The sequence below is a fragment of the Carya illinoinensis genome, chromosome 12 (genome assembly GCF_018687715.1).
Source record: "Carya illinoinensis cultivar Pawnee chromosome 12, C.illinoinensisPawnee_v1, whole genome shotgun sequence".
Classification (NCBI taxonomy): domain Eukaryota; kingdom Viridiplantae; phylum Streptophyta; class Magnoliopsida; order Fagales; family Juglandaceae; genus Carya; species Carya illinoinensis.
The window spans coordinates 13,944,966-13,962,586 of record NC_056763.1 but is presented as its reverse complement, the minus strand read 5'-3'; positions in this window follow the sequence as shown (position 1 = coordinate 13,962,586).

Here is a 17,621-nt window from a genome sequence, read left to right as displayed (position 1 = left end):
ATTAAATTTACCTCTTTTTATTAGCTTAAACTTTTTTTAAAAAAAATAATGATTTTAAATGGAATCATAGTGAACATTCTTAAGTTCAACCCTAACTCTACACTTTGTTTTATTGAATTAAATATTCCACATATATAATATATAATGTCCATTCAATTGATTATTTGCGGTGCAATAACCAGTTGAGTAGTGTGACAAATATTCCACATATATAATATATAATGTCTAGAAAATGCCCTTGCTAATCCAATGAAAATAGAGTTACTTGCTATCTTGCGAGGGATACAATTGTGTATTCTTTTAAATATTGCTGAGCTCCAAATTGAAAGTGATGCACTTCTTGTAGTTGAAAAATTGAAAAAGAAAGGAAGATCATCAACTTTGTGGAGTACCCTTGTTCAAGATATCAAATCTCTTCTCTACAGCCTTCCTAATTGGTCTTTGCAGCATCGAGGTCGTGAATCAAACGGTGTAACACATACTTTAGCTAAATTTGCATGACATCTTGATGATATAGTCCTTTGGTATGATTCTATTTCAGAGTGTATATCCTAAGCTATTTAGGTTTATTCATCTTTGTAATACTTTTATTATAAATAAAGTTATTTATTTGCTATATTAAAAAAAAAAAAAAGATAAAAATACAGTTCTTGATCTCACAATTCTCTTTTCAATAATGATGATAATTTTGTTTCAAATGGAAAGATAATTTTTTAGGAAAAAAAAGTTTGTAAAATTATTAATACTCCAATTTGCAATTTCGGAAGCAAGACTATCATGCTCCCCGACAAAGAGAGGAAGTTGCCAGTTGGTATATACGTACCCACCTAGCTGCAGGGAGGAATGCTGCGTGCATGCATTGTAATTGCCGAAAAATAAGGTAGCGATATGCATATGAGTAATGTTACGTATAGTTATAGAATGTGTAAGTGTCTTGTATTTATTTTAAAAAAAAGTAGAGCCTATTATTAATTTTTTTTTATTTGGATCGATCTCGTATTTATTCACTTTTTTAAAATAATTATACCAGATTTATGTACTCACGACTGTAAATATTATTTATTTATATATATATTTAATCTCATTTTAAATACAAAAAATATTTTATTTGATTATTTTATCATTATAATTTTTTTAAATTTTTATATAAAATATAATAAATAATTTAAATTTTTTAAATTTTAAAATAATAATAATTATTTAATTTTAAATTTTTATCTCAATTCATTTTACGTCGATTCGATAACCAAAAGACATAGTACGTACATGCAAGAGGCGAACAGCTATATTTTTCCTCATTTTCGATGGATGTGATTAAAGTTGAGGTCAGGGAGGGGGAGACTCAAGAGAGAGAGTCACCTACTCAGTTTATTTATCATAATATATAAATTCATTGAGAAAATCATCAGGATGATGCACGCACTCAGTGGTAGTAGTGGTACTCATCCCTGATCCATTGATTTAATTCCACATGATCAAGGCTAGAATTCCATGTATATGGTCCTAGCTGGCATGGCCCCGGCCAGCTGCTCTTCTGTCAGTGTAAGTGAGAAAGTGTTAGGTCGACTAGGGCGGAAAAAGTGTTAGTTCGGGTCATCATGACTCACCGATGAAGAGGCGACGTACAGTACTTTCCTGTCGCGTACGGCTTCCTGTACATAAAAAAGCACTAATGGATAATTAGATTAAATAATGATAAATAGTGTCTTAAATCATGCAATTAAACACCGTACTCTTTTTAAAAAATAATAGATTTCATTATTAAAAAATTAAATTTTTTATATAAATTTTATATTTATTTATTTTTTTAAAAAATAGACGACAAATATCATTTTTCAGAATATGACGACAAATAGCGTGTAAGCATCACGCACTCTTTTTAAAATTAGTACAGTTAATCAGTCCCTCTATAGTTTGATAAGAATATTTTTCTCTTTGTAATTTGGGCAAACCCCAAAAAGCTAAAAAGGAATTTTCCCTAAAAATTCAATTGTATTTTAAAATAATTAGGTTTTACACTGTATTAATTAATAGCGAAAAGATATTATAAACATCTTTCAACATACGAATCAAATACTACAATTGGTACTATTAATATATTTATAATTAACATAAGGATATTATATATATGGTGCAATTAAACCTATGATAGCTAAAGATCACAGTACATAAGATAACAAAAAAACTTTATATATTTAATATTTCTATTATAAGTTATGAAGTTGGATGATAGAAAAAAGAAATTAAAATAAGTAAAAATGTTGAAGGTAGTTAACTGAATGACAAAATAAGAAAAGAGAAACACATGGAAAAGAGAAAATATATATAGAGGAAAGAACAAGGAAAAGTTCAAAGATGATACTTGAGCGATAATGCAGAACATTTTGGGTCAAAATTTGTAGTTTTTAAGAAAGAATGATGATCAATTATTTTATAAGATCTGGGGTTAATTAACTTGTATTTAACTTTTGTCTTGAATACCACCAACTCAACTAATCATCCACGTGAACATTTGCTTGAAAGGCCGATTGGTCCTTGGGTTTTAAAATTTATACTTTTTTCAAATCATTTCCGATGTCGTCATCCTCTCTTTAGGATATCATTGTTTACAAAGCATCAATAGCTTTGGTATATGTTCTGTATTAATAGGGCATGCAAGGCATATATCATCATGTGATGGCCTCGTGGCCACCCAATGAAAGTGACCGGCGGAGGGGCCGGTGCGTTAATCCCGCACTGCATGCCATGCAAGGTGGTCGATCAGAATGCCGGAGGTCGTTCTTCACGATGGTGAGCGCACGTGCTGATCACTTTGAAAGAAACAAAATATTTGATCAAGTGTTAGGTGGGTGTAGCCCGAGACGGCTTATGGCAATTTATTTATTTTTTAACTCTTTTTCATTCATTTTTTTTTATATTTTAAAAAAATTATAACATCATTAAAAAATAATTTATTAATTATTAAGTAAAAATAATAATAATTTACCGGGACCAATCGAAACTCTAGGTGAGAGTAGCTTTTTTATACAAAATATAAAGCATGGGTTTTGTGGTACTACTGCATCGATAACTAATATTAATTTAATATTTAATCATTAAATTTTAGCAGAATTTATCAGTTTCAAAGAATAAAATAATAATAATGGTAATATAAACTTATTGGGACTTATACGGGTTATTTAAATTTTTTGTACGATTTTCCCTTTTATAATTTCGGGAACCTGATGATCGAGTTCTACTTCTGTCTGATCTCCGCCGAGCCTTGAGAGAGAAGGGAAAAAAAAAAAAATGGAAACAACGACGGCGTTAAGCGCAGTCTGATATAAACCACGGGATGTGATCAAATCATATATGCATGCATGCAGTGGGTAGGTACGCAATCAAGAATGAATAATTAATTAACAAATTGCCTTAAGTAATGACAAATCGAATATTGATCGTTGTCAAGCTGTGGGCTACACACCGAACAACTTATCATGTCTATTATTTTTCTTTTTTCTATTCTTTCTTGTCAATATATACGAGCTGTCGACAGAGTTGGACTATATATCGACTCGACTGGCCGGGAAACCATGCAACAGAGCGGATCTGCCACCTTCAGCTTGAAGATATTTTTTCTTTATTTCTTTAAGTTTTTCTTCTTTTGTTTTTTGTGTTTTTTGAATGGATCTGGATGCTATAACAGTGTTGGTAGAGGATAGTAGGTAGATACTCATAGCTGACTAAATATTAATGATAGAAGATGGGTAGAGAAAGAAGGAAAGATGAAGAATATCGCATCTTGCATGAGATACATGGGGGAGGTAGATATGAGAAGAAAGGAAGATAGGGAATGACGGATAGGGGCAGGTGGAGAGAGAGACGAGGAGAACAACTAGCGGAAGAAGAAGAAGATATTCCTCCATTGACAAGTTCCTCATGAAGAGATCAGCACGCATGCAGGCCGAGAGTGGTAGGAGGATCAGGAGAATGGTTGTTGGGAGATCAGGTCAGAATACGAGTAGGAGGCGGGGACGAGAAGGTGTATGAGAGATTCTCTCTTTACAAAGCACATGCCAATAATTTCTCTATTGCTGTAATGTTTGATGCGTGCATTTGGTACCCCAGAAAATGATAGAAAGCAATTTTCGTTGTCACGAATGCATGGTGAACGGCCAACTCTGGTCTACTTGCTATCAATGACATTAATTATTTTTTATTCGCACTGGGTGTTGAAAAATAAAGTTCTGACTAATTCTGGGGGTTGTACAGACCCAAAGTCTCGTGATCCCTTGAAATTGTTTGTATCAAAAAAGATTTATGAACTTTACACCTAGATGGTATACTACTAAGACTATATATGAGTGTAACCAGTCCGATTTTAGACATATTTTGGCAAGGCTAGAATAGTCTCTCCCATTGTGTCCAACTCACAAGCATCACAATGCAAAGATTCCAGTGATGTTACGCAATCATGCATCTCTCAAGGCAACTCCAAATTCATAAGGCATACTCCTCACTTAGCAAAAGTATGTCATAGACTTGCTGCACCAAACAAACATGCATTTACTTAAACCAGTAAAGTCTCCAATGTCCACCTATGAAAAGTTAAGTGCATTTTTTGAAAATTTATTTGAAGACCTTACATTATATCATAGCACTAATATTGGTTCACTGCGGTATTTATCATTCACTCGACCAGACCTAGCTTTTATAGTGGGAAAAGTGTGTCAATTCATTTATGCCCTTCGGATTACACACTGGCAAGCTATTAAACACATCTTGAGATATCTCAAGCACACATCATCTGTTGGTTTGAAAATTTCTGCTTCCTCTGGCTTAAATATCATGGCTTTTTCCGACACCGATTGGGCTGGATGCCCCAACGATAGGCATTCAACTAGTAGATTTTGTGTTTTCTTTGGCCATAACTTAATATCTAGGTCCTCAAAGAAGTAGCATACTGTGGCCAGATCCTCTCCAAAAACAGAATTCAAAGCCATGGCAAATGCCACTGCTGAGGTCATTTGGATACAACACCTCTATCGAGACCTTGGTGTTAAACTTACTCGAGCACCTCTTCTTTATTGTGATAATTTGGGAGTGACTTATCTCTCCTCTAACCCCGAAGCATGTCAAGATTGACTTCCACTTCGTCTATGATCAGGTTCTCAATAAGTCGTTGCATATTAATTTTATTTTGGGAAAGGATCAACTCGCCGATATATTGACTAAGCCTTTCATCAGCTACTTGGTTCCATTCCTTGTGTTCAATTCTTTGTTTGCAGCAACTGCACCTTGATTTGATGGGGGATGTCAGGGCTAAAATAGTGTCTCCCATTGTGTCCAGCTCACAAGCATCACAATGCAAAGATTCCAGTGCTATTATGTAACCGAAAGCATGCACTACGCACACTACGCAACTCACCTTCTATAAATGGCAACATGTAATGCGCGCATTACCTTTTGTAACAAACCCGTAGTCTAGCATAGAATATTCTAACTTCTACAGTATTGCAATATTGTACAAAAACACTGGCTCATGTCTATATAAAAGCCCCTTGTAATACTCATTAATACAGAATCAGAAAATACAATATAAGTTTATGGAACATATTTTATAACCAAATCGGTACATGCATATTGGTATTGAGATTTGAAGAACCAATATCGCACCGATTATACCCCTAAACTAATACTTTCGATTTTTTTTATTCCAGTCCAGTTTTTCTGGTATATTATATAGTATATATAATATAGTATATTACTATATATAATAATATAGTGATAATATATTTTAGTATATTATAATATCTATTATATAATTGTATTATAAACTATAGTGATATATGATTATAAAATTTAATATCATATTAATTAGTAATTTATCATAAAATAAAAAGTTATTTCATATATAAAAACTATATATAATATAAAAAAGATTTTATACAATATAAAAAATTTAAAATATATATATCAATCGGTCCAGTCCAGTATTAGAAAAAGAAAATCGGAACTTGACTGATTTTGACTAGTTTTGAGATAAATGAAACCGATATCAAACCAAATCAAACTCAGTACTGGACCAAACCCACCAATTCGGTCTAGTCTAGTCCAGTTTATCCGGTCACTGGGTTTTTTCACCCCTAACCAAGACCATAGCTATTCATCATTCTTTTTATCATCATCATGTCATCTTCTAAAATGTCATTAAATAATTCAAAAATAATTTATTATCTATTACTTATTTATCATTTAATCATTTCAATTCCACGAAAAGGAACGATGAGAGGATACTTATTAAGAGAATTGTAAATAGAATTTATCTTATATTATATTTAACTAATTCTTAAATAATTTTAGATCAGTACAACACGAAGAACAGTATTATGCTACACTTCATCTTAGATTTTATTATTTTTTATTACACTTATTAATGTAACACATTTTGTATAAATTTGATTTATATGTCTACCATTTAGATGGATGACTACTTTAAATATACTACATTAGCATGTATGACAAAAGATGATAAAACTTGTGATGAAAAATAACATTTCTCTAAACCAAATAATACTCAGTTTATCACGTATTAATTAGGAAAAACTCTATATATAATTATTTTTACGTATTTTTTGCGTACTCTATTAATATGATTGATTGCATCATTTTTTAAATAGAAAATAATTATTTTGACCAATTACATTAACAGAATGCTTAAAGAATACGCAAAAGTAACTGTATATAGCAAAACTCATTTATTAGGAACAATATCACACATTTGTACCAAATATTACTTAATAGTTATTGTTAATATTTGTTCTCAACCAAGTTATACAAACTAATGAACTTGATTTGTTTGTTTTTTATTTTTTTGCTTTCATTTGATCAATCGATATCAATATTATCGATTACTTCTGTTAGCACATATAGTTTTTGCTATATTTTAAGGGAATTGTCCCGCATAATTAGTTTTTTTCTCCCACCTAATAAAACTTGATACTTTATTAACAATCGAAGACGACATCATTTCATGTAGTTTTTGTGGGTTGTTTGCCGAGTTAGGTCGATCGAGGGCCGCAGGTTGCGGCCAGTGCCATGAAATTATTACCATCGTGTATTAGTGTGTAAGTATCATAAAATTATTTTTAAAAAAGTGAATAAATATGAAATTTATATAAAAAAATAATTATTTAATACTTGATCCTACCTATTTCAAAAAGACTGTATGAAATTTGCACATTTTATGATTGTAGGTAATATTAATCAAATATATATGATCAAACTATTCATTATTTTTTTTTATCATCATATCTTATCTCATTATTTTATAATATAATAATAATAAAAATTATTTATTATTAGTTTACTCATTGATCTATGTACCTCGAGAATATTGAGATCGCGTACCGTATTAAAAATATATAAATAAATAAATTTTTTAATATTTATATAACACGATGAAATTAAAGAAAAGCAATCATGAGATATGTTTTACCATTTACGTACGTACGTGTATTCGTCAAACGCCTTATTGCATGTGCGCGCCTGTGGGTAGATGGCCTTTTTCCAGGCTCTCCAATTTGAATATTAACGATTATATATAATTAGGGCAGCACTACAGCTACCGCCGGTAGCGCTATTTGTTGTGTGTATTTTTATTTTTGACCTTTATATATATATTGTTTTAAATATTTTTAAAAAAAATATTATAAAATTATTAAAAATTATTTACTTAATCTTTAAACAAAAAATAAAAAATAAAAAAATAAGAGGGAAGTAATCCAAACTAGAGCTACCAGCGATGGCCTATTAATTTCTCATTAATTAAGTACATTTGCTGGAATTGTGTTCGGCTTCATTTTGTTGACCGGCAATCTTTCGTTTTTTTTACCCGCTCCCACGTGATCAACTTATCATCAAGAATCTCATTATCATCATCATCATCATTATTATTATTATTATTATTATTATTATCATTATAAAAAAATATGTCAAAAGAATAAATTTATAAATTAAATTATAAAATTATTTTAAAATTCTATCATATGTAACTTTATCAGTGTGTAGATTTAATTTTATATTATCTCTTCATAGCTACAACACTTCTCTCATTATTTTCGATTTTTTCACTCCAATAAAATATTCGTTCCTACTATTTATTTTTATTTAAATATAGAGATCACAAAAACATATATATGGCTGAAACGGGGGTTGATCAGTCTGTACCAAAGTCTTACATGTCGTTTTGGTGATCGTTACAGTTAAGACATTAGAACAAAATATTTTAATACCAGTACCATCTTATAATAGTCTATATATAAATAAATAAATTATATATGTATTAATTATATTTCAAAATAACATCAATACAAATCTTAAAAAGTTAAAATATATTTTATAAAACTCAATAATACTTCTATGTTCTTAATCTAACTATTAAAAAAATAATAACTTATTTTCATCACGAAAATGAGATTATGGATTTGATTTTCAATTCTCAAGAAAATGTAATTGAAAAAGGTTAAAAATAGTTTTCAAATGTGAGAATTGTAGTGAAAATTACATAAGAAGTCAGATTTTTACATTAATTATAAAAATATATTAATTTCAGCTGGTATCACTACAAGAGATATAATTTTTTGAGACAAAAAATTTTGTCTCAAAAAATGAAAATTTTGTCCCTAAAAGTTTTGGGAGATGAAAAAATTTCGTCTCTATTTTGTCTCAAAAAGACTGTCTCAGAAAGTTTTCAGAGACGAAAATGTCTCCGAAAAGTATTTTTAGGGACGAAATTGGGCGGAATCGGTCGAAACCGTTCGAACGGAAAATTTTTTCTGAGACAAAAAAATATCGTCTCAGATTCAAGTTCGAACGAAAATATTTTTGTTCGAACAACATGAAATGTTAATTCGAACCAATAACCATATCTGACCAAGTCCGTTCGAACAAACAAGTTCGTAAGTGACTTTAGTTCGAAGAAAAATATTAACTGTTCGAACAAATAATCTATTTACAGAAATCTTCTGTTCGAACAGACTATTAGAAATGAATTTATTCGAATGAGTATTTAATTGTTCGAACGAACGCATGGATTGTATTTCCCGGTAAGTTCGAATGGGTATATTTTTGTTCGAATGGGAATTTTTTTATTCGAATGGATATTTTTTTGTTCGAATGAGAATTTTTTTTGTTCGAATGAGAATTTTTTTTGTTCGAATGGATATATTTTTGTTCGAATGTATGCATAAATGGTAATTTACCATTTGAATGATATTGATCAAACAAAATGAAATTGATACTAATACAAATTGTAATCTATATACATCAAATTATAATCTATATACATCAATTGTTCAAATGTTTACAAACATCATAAATATTAAAGGCAATTAAAAAACACCAAATGAATTATGATTGTGGTGGTAGTGATGGTATAGGGTTTTGAGACATCATTAATTGAAATTGTTCAAACATTTTTTGATTATTTAATTGTAGCCTTTCTTCTAATCTTGTTTCTAAATCTGCTGCTTGATCTAATCGGGTCAGCAACTCTTTTTCCTTCGATCTCAATCGTTCTATCTCAAATGCAGCTTCCTCTAATTTTTTAGTCTTGTTGTCATTCGATCTGGTTTTAGAAGATGATGAAGATGTTGAGAATGACTTCACGCAACGTTCTAAGCTCCTCAAATATCCAGAACGTGATCCAAGAACTTGAGAAAATATTTGAGCATCGTTGACAGATGATTCATCAGATGGATCCACAACAGTGTCTTTAAGAGATATCATCTTGTCCTGAAAAAAGAAAAACATTAAAATTAGTATATGTAACAAAAATATATTTAGACAATGAAATTAAATAAACTTAAACTTACATAATTTGCCTCTGCCTCAGGATTGCTCCAAACACCATCACGATTTTTATGTGCTTTAGCATACAATTGGGTCAAATCATAATCAGTAGGATTTTCTTCTTGCTGCAAAATGAAAATTAATATCATAATTTATACGAAAAAAGTGTATATATTAAGATTTAATGGAGACAATACGAAAAAATAATATCATATTTTATTTAAAAGATATGCAGTGATAAAATACCTTGTTCTGGCTCTGGTGATGTTGGCCCACCATTATTGACAGGTGAATCACACGGGAGTTAGTAAGTGGTGGGGATGTCTCACGTGTTCTTTTGCGTTTAGGAGGCATTTCTGTTTGAAATTATAATAAATATATAAAATGAAGTATTAATCTATTTAATTAGACTACTTAAATATTTTTAATTATACATTATAATTCTTTAATTAAATATTATATAAGTATATTCCATCATGTTAATCATCTTAATTAGAGTATTTAAATATTTTTAAATATTTAATTATAATTTTTTAATTAATTATTTTATAATTATATTTTAACTAATTAATATTTTAAATGTCGTCTCAGAATCATATATTTTAATTATATTTTATTAGAGTACATAAATATTTTCAATAATTCATTATAATTATTTAATTAAATATTTTATAAGAGTATTTAGAGTATTAATCTATTTAATTAGAGCATTTAAATATTTTCAAATATTTAATTATAATTTTTAATTAATTATTTTATAATTATATTTTAACTAATTAACATATTTAATTAGAGTACTTAAATATTTTCAATAATTCATTATAATTACTTAATTAAATATTTTATAAGAATATTTAGAGTATTAATCTATTTAATTAGAGTACTTCAATATTTTCACTAATACATTATAATTCTTTAATTAAATAATGTATAATTAGATTTTAAGTATTAATCTATTTAATTATAGTACTTAAATATTTACAATTATACATTATAATTACATTTTATAATTACATTATAAAATGTCTACGTAATTGGTACTGTTCGAACAAACACTCAAACTGTTCGAACTAAATTCTGGTCGAGTTAGATTCTGTTCGAACGGAGAAAATTCAATTCGAACGGTATTCAGAGTGTTCGAATGGGACCAAGCCAGAAACCATTCACGAAACAGAGCAAAAAACTGAACCACAAGACACAATTTTCACATACACTACAGCATATTTCAATATAATACATTGAAAACTAAATGATTATCCCTAAATATGATTATTAAATAACTTAAAAAACTATAAAAACTTACCTCTAATTTTTGCAATCCAATAAAAATATTAATCTACAATACCTATATGTATAAAACACATTAAACCATTGTTCTATCCCAACAAATAAATGCAGCAACTATCAAGATACTTGTAAAAGAAAATCGGAATGAAAAATAACAAAAAAAAAAAAACTTATTACCTCTTGTCCTTGTCTTTTCTCTCTCAAGAATCTCTTTTCTCTCTCAAGAATCTCTTTTCTCTCACTTATTTAAGCTCTCTCTATACAACACTCTCTCAAAGCGTCTATCGCTCTCTCACCCTCTCTCAAACTTCAATCCGAGTGAAAATGAAGTGAAATGATCGGTTTAATAATATCTGAATTTACGTTCGAACGGATTTTTTAGCAGTTCGAACGCGAAAATTCAAAAAGACCGCTAATTTTTCCACAATATTTTCTCGTTCGAACTAATAATATAAGCGTTCGAACAAAAAAATAGAATATTCTCCAGCATATACTGATAATTTGGCGCGAATTTTTCCTCTAAACAAAAAAAATTCATTCGAACATACTTTATCTCTATTCGAACTCTTTTATATTCGTTCGAATAGATAATTCTAGAAATATATAAATATACGCATAATATTTTTAATATTATTATTAGTATTTGTAAAAAAAAATACACTATATAATGCTAAGTGTCACTAATAGCATAATACTAAGTTTCTTACCAATCTATAATATTAAGTATTACTAATAGTATAATATTTTATTTAGTATCACTTATAGTGTTATACTTATAATTAGTATCACTATAAGTATAATAGTAAGTATCACTAATAGTATAATACTGAGTGATATTATAGTATAGATAGCATAAATATATGAAAACTAATAGTACTATAATATTTTATAATATATTCTAAGTACTTGGTTTATTACTAATATACAAACTAAATATATTAGATATATGTATTTTGTACTTATATTTAATGCAATGTTTTACTATATACTTAGTATATTACTTTATAATGCAATGCTTTACATAATACTATTTTATACTCATCTAATGCATAATATATATACTATTATATATATACTAGTTACTTACAATATATATAAGTAACTAATTAAATACTCTATACTCTATAATATAGATATCTAATATATATTATATATATACTATATTATATATACTAGTCCAGAAATTTTTTATTAGTACTAATATTAGTATTATATACTAGTTTTAGTAATATAAAATGTATTGTTTTACCTCTTGTGCTTATATATATATTTTTTTATGAATTATTATATAATTCATTCGAACTTATACCCTTTTCGTTCGAACTTATACCTTTTTCGTTCGAACGAAATTATGTTATATATGTCGCGATACAGTTTCTTCTCTGACCCCATTTTGTTGTTTTGGGGCAAAATGACACAAAAGTAATCGGTAGAAATGATGGAGCTTTACTCCTAAATCATTTCTACCAATTAAAATCTTGGATTATGGTGAAAAACTAGTTTGAAGATTCGGGACTGAGTCGACTCAACTATGTCTGTTTGGCTTAGTTCCGTTCGAATGAGCCTAAAGTCCATTCGAATGAAATTCAAGACTATTCGAATGGAATTTATTGTCATTCGAATGGAATAGAAGTTCATTCGAATGGACTTTAACGTCATTCGAATGAAATTTTCGGTCATTCGAATTGAATTTTAATCATTTGAGTTAAAGATAATATTTGGCAGCCCTTATTGTTATTTATATTGAGGGAATTCATTCAGCCCATCATGGAAAAGTTAAAGGACCTGGAAGGATGCTTACATATCTTACATGAGGATTTTGATTTACTTAATAAATAGTTATTGTTAGTTATTATTTTACTATTTTTATGTTGTATAGAAAGTCTAACTCTTTTTGGGATGTAATTAATGTATGGTTTTTATTTTTAGTATTTTCTAGCCTCTTTATTATTAATTATATTTTCTTTTCATTACACTTAATGTTCACGATAATTAAAAAAAGGACAATATCTTTAAAATAATATTTATTTAACTAAAATGTTTTTAAATTAATTATTACATATTTTTTTATATTTTTTAATATAAAAAATATGTATTATTACAATTTTAACAATATATCTTTTCAATTAAATAATAGCGTTCGAACAAGGTAATACTCATTCAAACCAATTATTTTACATTCGAATAGATTAATTATCTGTTCGAATTAAATTTTATTAGTTCGAACGGTTAAGATTTTTAGAGACGACCTAATTCGTCCTAGAATCTCCGGTTCGAACTAATATGTATTAGTTCGAATGGATTTATAAGGTACTCCATATTTTGAGACGAAATTTAAATTTTATCTTTGAAAAGTATTTTTAGAGACGAAATAAATAAATTTCGTCTCTAATAAATTTTATCTCTAAAAATTAAATTTCTTGTAGTGTATACCAAAAATCGGTCATTGACAGAAACACACAGATACAACCGATATTTAATTTAGTATGAAACACGTACCTCTCTTGTGTTAATTATTTTTTTGGCATCATAAATACCGGTTGCAGTACCGGTCAATATGGCATGGTATTCAAAATCTTCTGTACAGTAAAAGGGGATTAGGAGAGAGCTGAACTATTAATAGAAATCGACCAGTCTATCATGGGAGTCTGACGAGTGTGAGAGATTAATTATGAGAGATGAGAAGATGTCTTTTTTAACTAATTAATTTAACATGATCTTAAAGGGAAAATTTAACAAAAAAAAGTTGGTTGAAGAATATACAGTACTGTTATTTCTTCTTCATATGAAGATCATTCACTCGTAGCTGTATTATCTTTCATTAATATTATATACTTGAAGAATGGAAAAGAAATGAACGTATATATAGCAGTTTTGAAGTATGATTCTTCAAATTTTTGAAGGAAAATCAAGGGGATTTCTTCTAAATTAGTTTTATTCTTCAAATCTTAAACGGGATTTGGTTTTTTGTTTTGTTTCAATAATAGATCCAAGATATTATTAGCAACTTACCATTATGAGCTGGCCAGGCTTAAATATTCTTGTTGATCAGATGCTGACACTCATATCTCTATATATCACTCGTAAACATGCATACACTAATATATATATATATATATGATATGTAATGTGCGAGATGATGAATATAATTTTTTATACATAATACAGTTAATTTTTGTGGCGTTTGTTAAGAGTTAATTTGTGAATCTTAAAATGGCCGGTGACAGCCATTATTAGCAATGATCACTATTTCACTCAATTTCTGAATCCAACAAAAGCTTGAAAATAAGGAAAAAAAAAAAAAGAAAAAAAAAAAAAGAAAACCAGAAGAAAACATGATCATATTATATATTTTATTATTTTATGCACATTTTTTCCTGAACTGAATCTCACGTACAGTATATATAGTACTATCGTCGCATGCAACCAGTGCATGATGCACATCGATTTTATTTTGTATATTTTATTTTATATATTTTATGCACATCGTCATATAAAACGTGTTCTTCATCATATATATTTTATGCACATTTCTTCCTGGACTGAATCTCACAGTATGTACTATCGTCACATTGATTAATATTATTTTATTTTTAAAAAGAGTAATGCTACATATACTTACAGTTTTACTTACTGCACTTTTACTTACAAGATTCATTTTGATAGTTTTCTTTTGAAATTAAAATTTAAAATTTAAAATTTCATGATTTTTATACATGTCAATAACTGTGGATAAATAAATTTTTTGTAAATTATTTTTATTTTTATTTTTTTTGAAATGAATGAATTTTCATTGATCATGAAGAAACAATACAACTTTTATCTTTCAAACTAAGAGATGAAACCTCTGCAATAGATCCTTCCATAAAGCAAAAAAATCCTCATAATTAGAATAACACTTCAGCTTGCAAATACTTATTGAATCCCCCCATACATCTTCTGCAGCAGGACATATCCAAAGAGCATGCAAAATAGTTTCCTCAACTCTGGTGCAAACAGGGCAACAAACTTCATCAACAATCTCTTTCCTATGCAACAAGCTCTTCGTTGGTAGAACACCTTGAAGTGCCCTTTCATAAGAATTGTTTAACCTGACTAGGAACCTATAATTGCCAAAGTTTCTTGCACTGCATACCATCAGCAGAATCAGTTGAAGATTGCCCTTTAATCTGTCTTTGCATTTCGAGTTCCTCAAAGTAGGTACTCTTGACAGTAAAAACCAATTTTGGAGATTTCAACCATATGAGTCTATCATCAACATCCTTGAAACTTATTGGCAAATTATAGATTAACTGAGCATCTTCCATATTAAACATTGACTCGACCACATTAGTCTTCCATGCATGATTCTCTTTATTAATCAATTATGCAACTTTGGAATTACAGTGAAGAGAATTCATAGGAGTTTGTATCTTATAAATAGAGGGTCAAGGAAGCCACTTATCATGCCAAATTCTAATTTTCTCCCCATTTCCTATCCTCCACACAGCTCTTGCCTTAACTAAATCCAAGGAAGACTAAGTACTCTTCCAAATATGAGAAGGAGAGGATATGTGACAGTTTCTCAAATACTTGTGTTAAAAAATCTGGGATACTAAAGTGGAAGGTTCTTGCAAAATCCTCCAAACCTGCTTAGCTAATAAAGTTTTGTTAAAGCTAATTAAGTTCTTGAAACCAAGTCCTCTCTTGTTTTTCACTTGTCCTAACTTTTTCCATCTTTTTCAATGAATTCCCTTCCCATCTTTATTGTTTTTCCACCAAAACTGAGATATCATAGTTTTAATCTCCCTTAACAAAACATGTGGCAGCTTAAAAACATTCATAGTATAAGTTGTGATTGCTTGAAGTATCTCTTAATTAAGATTTCTTTACCAGCCTTGGAAAGTAAGATAGATTTCCATCTTGCTATTCTTCTCCATATTTTCTCCTTTAAACCTCAGAATGTATTGTATTTAGATCGACCCATTACAGTAGGCAAGCCTAAATACTTGTTATAATTCCCACATACCACCCCATGGGAAGACTGAGTAATTAATCTCTGAGCATTAATGTGAGTATTCTTACTGAATAACATAGATATCTTCTGTTTATTAAGAACCTGCCCTGAAGCATATTCATATCTCCATAAAATGTGTTCCACCCTCATCCATTATTCTTGTTTTACCATGCAGAATATGACACAATCGTTTACAAATAGAAGATGAATAATTCGCATACCACCTCTTGAAGCTGCTACTCCCCTTATATTTCCACTCAACTCAGCTTGCTAACATAAGGCACTCAACCCCTCTACACAGATGAGAAACAAATATGGTGATAGGCCAGGAGATCACCTTGACGTAATCCTCCTGAAGGCATAATAGTATCTCTTCGTATCCCATGATTTACCTTGACTGAGTAACTCACAATTTTAACACAAGTCATGATTAAATTAATGGTCCTTCTTGCCCCAAATCTCAATTTCAACAACGTAGCTTTCAAATACTCCCATTCGACTCTATCATAAATATAATTTTTTTTAAATACATTTAAATTTTTATTTTGAAAAACATAAATGTATAATTTCATGAAGTTGCAATAATTCTTTTCCTGTTGCACCGGCCCACTAAATCCGGGATCAATTGCGTACGTATGAGGATTATATATATATATATATATGTATATATATTGATATATTGGAAGTAGTACTTTCTGTCTCTTTGCTCCTCACTATAGGAATTAACGAATCTTTATTTTTTATTTTTTATTTTTGATGGAGGAATTAACGAATCTTAACTGTACTACAAGAGCTTATAAAATGGAGGATGGGGCTAGCTAGGGTATTTTGAAATTTGTGATACATATATATATATATATATATATATTTACGTATTAGGAATATATTTAACTAGTGTGAGAACACGTTTTTTAAGTGGCTACAACTATATATATATATATAGCATCGAAACAAGTGAGTATTGAAGACAGAAATTAATTTCTTTCGTGACAGAACATGATCTGCCTGATGAATTATGTATGGAAGATCAGATTATATAAATTAAATATTCTCACTAGAAATAAAGAATCATTTTGTTTAGAAAAGTTCTAAAAAGAAAAAGAATTCACCTGGCAAAGAAAATTCTCACAAACAAATTATCAATAAGTAATGCTTCATACAATCATTATGGAGTCACCTTAAAACAGAGTTGAGGTCTACTAATAAAAAATTAATTTTTTTTATATAGATCCTGTATTAATTTATTCGTTTAAAATATTTACACATTCGCAACTGTAACTATCATTCTTTGTTACCAATCGCAAGTAGCATCCAGCTCGATCGAGGTCCATCATGACTCTATGCCATTAATGCCATAAAAAAAATGATATTTACAGTCATGGTTGTGCAAGCGTCGCGCAATCTCTTTAAAAAAAGTGAATTAATACAGGACCTACAGGAAAAAAAATTAATTTTTTAATCATGGACTCCATTCTTTTTTAAATTGATTGTGCGATATTTACACACT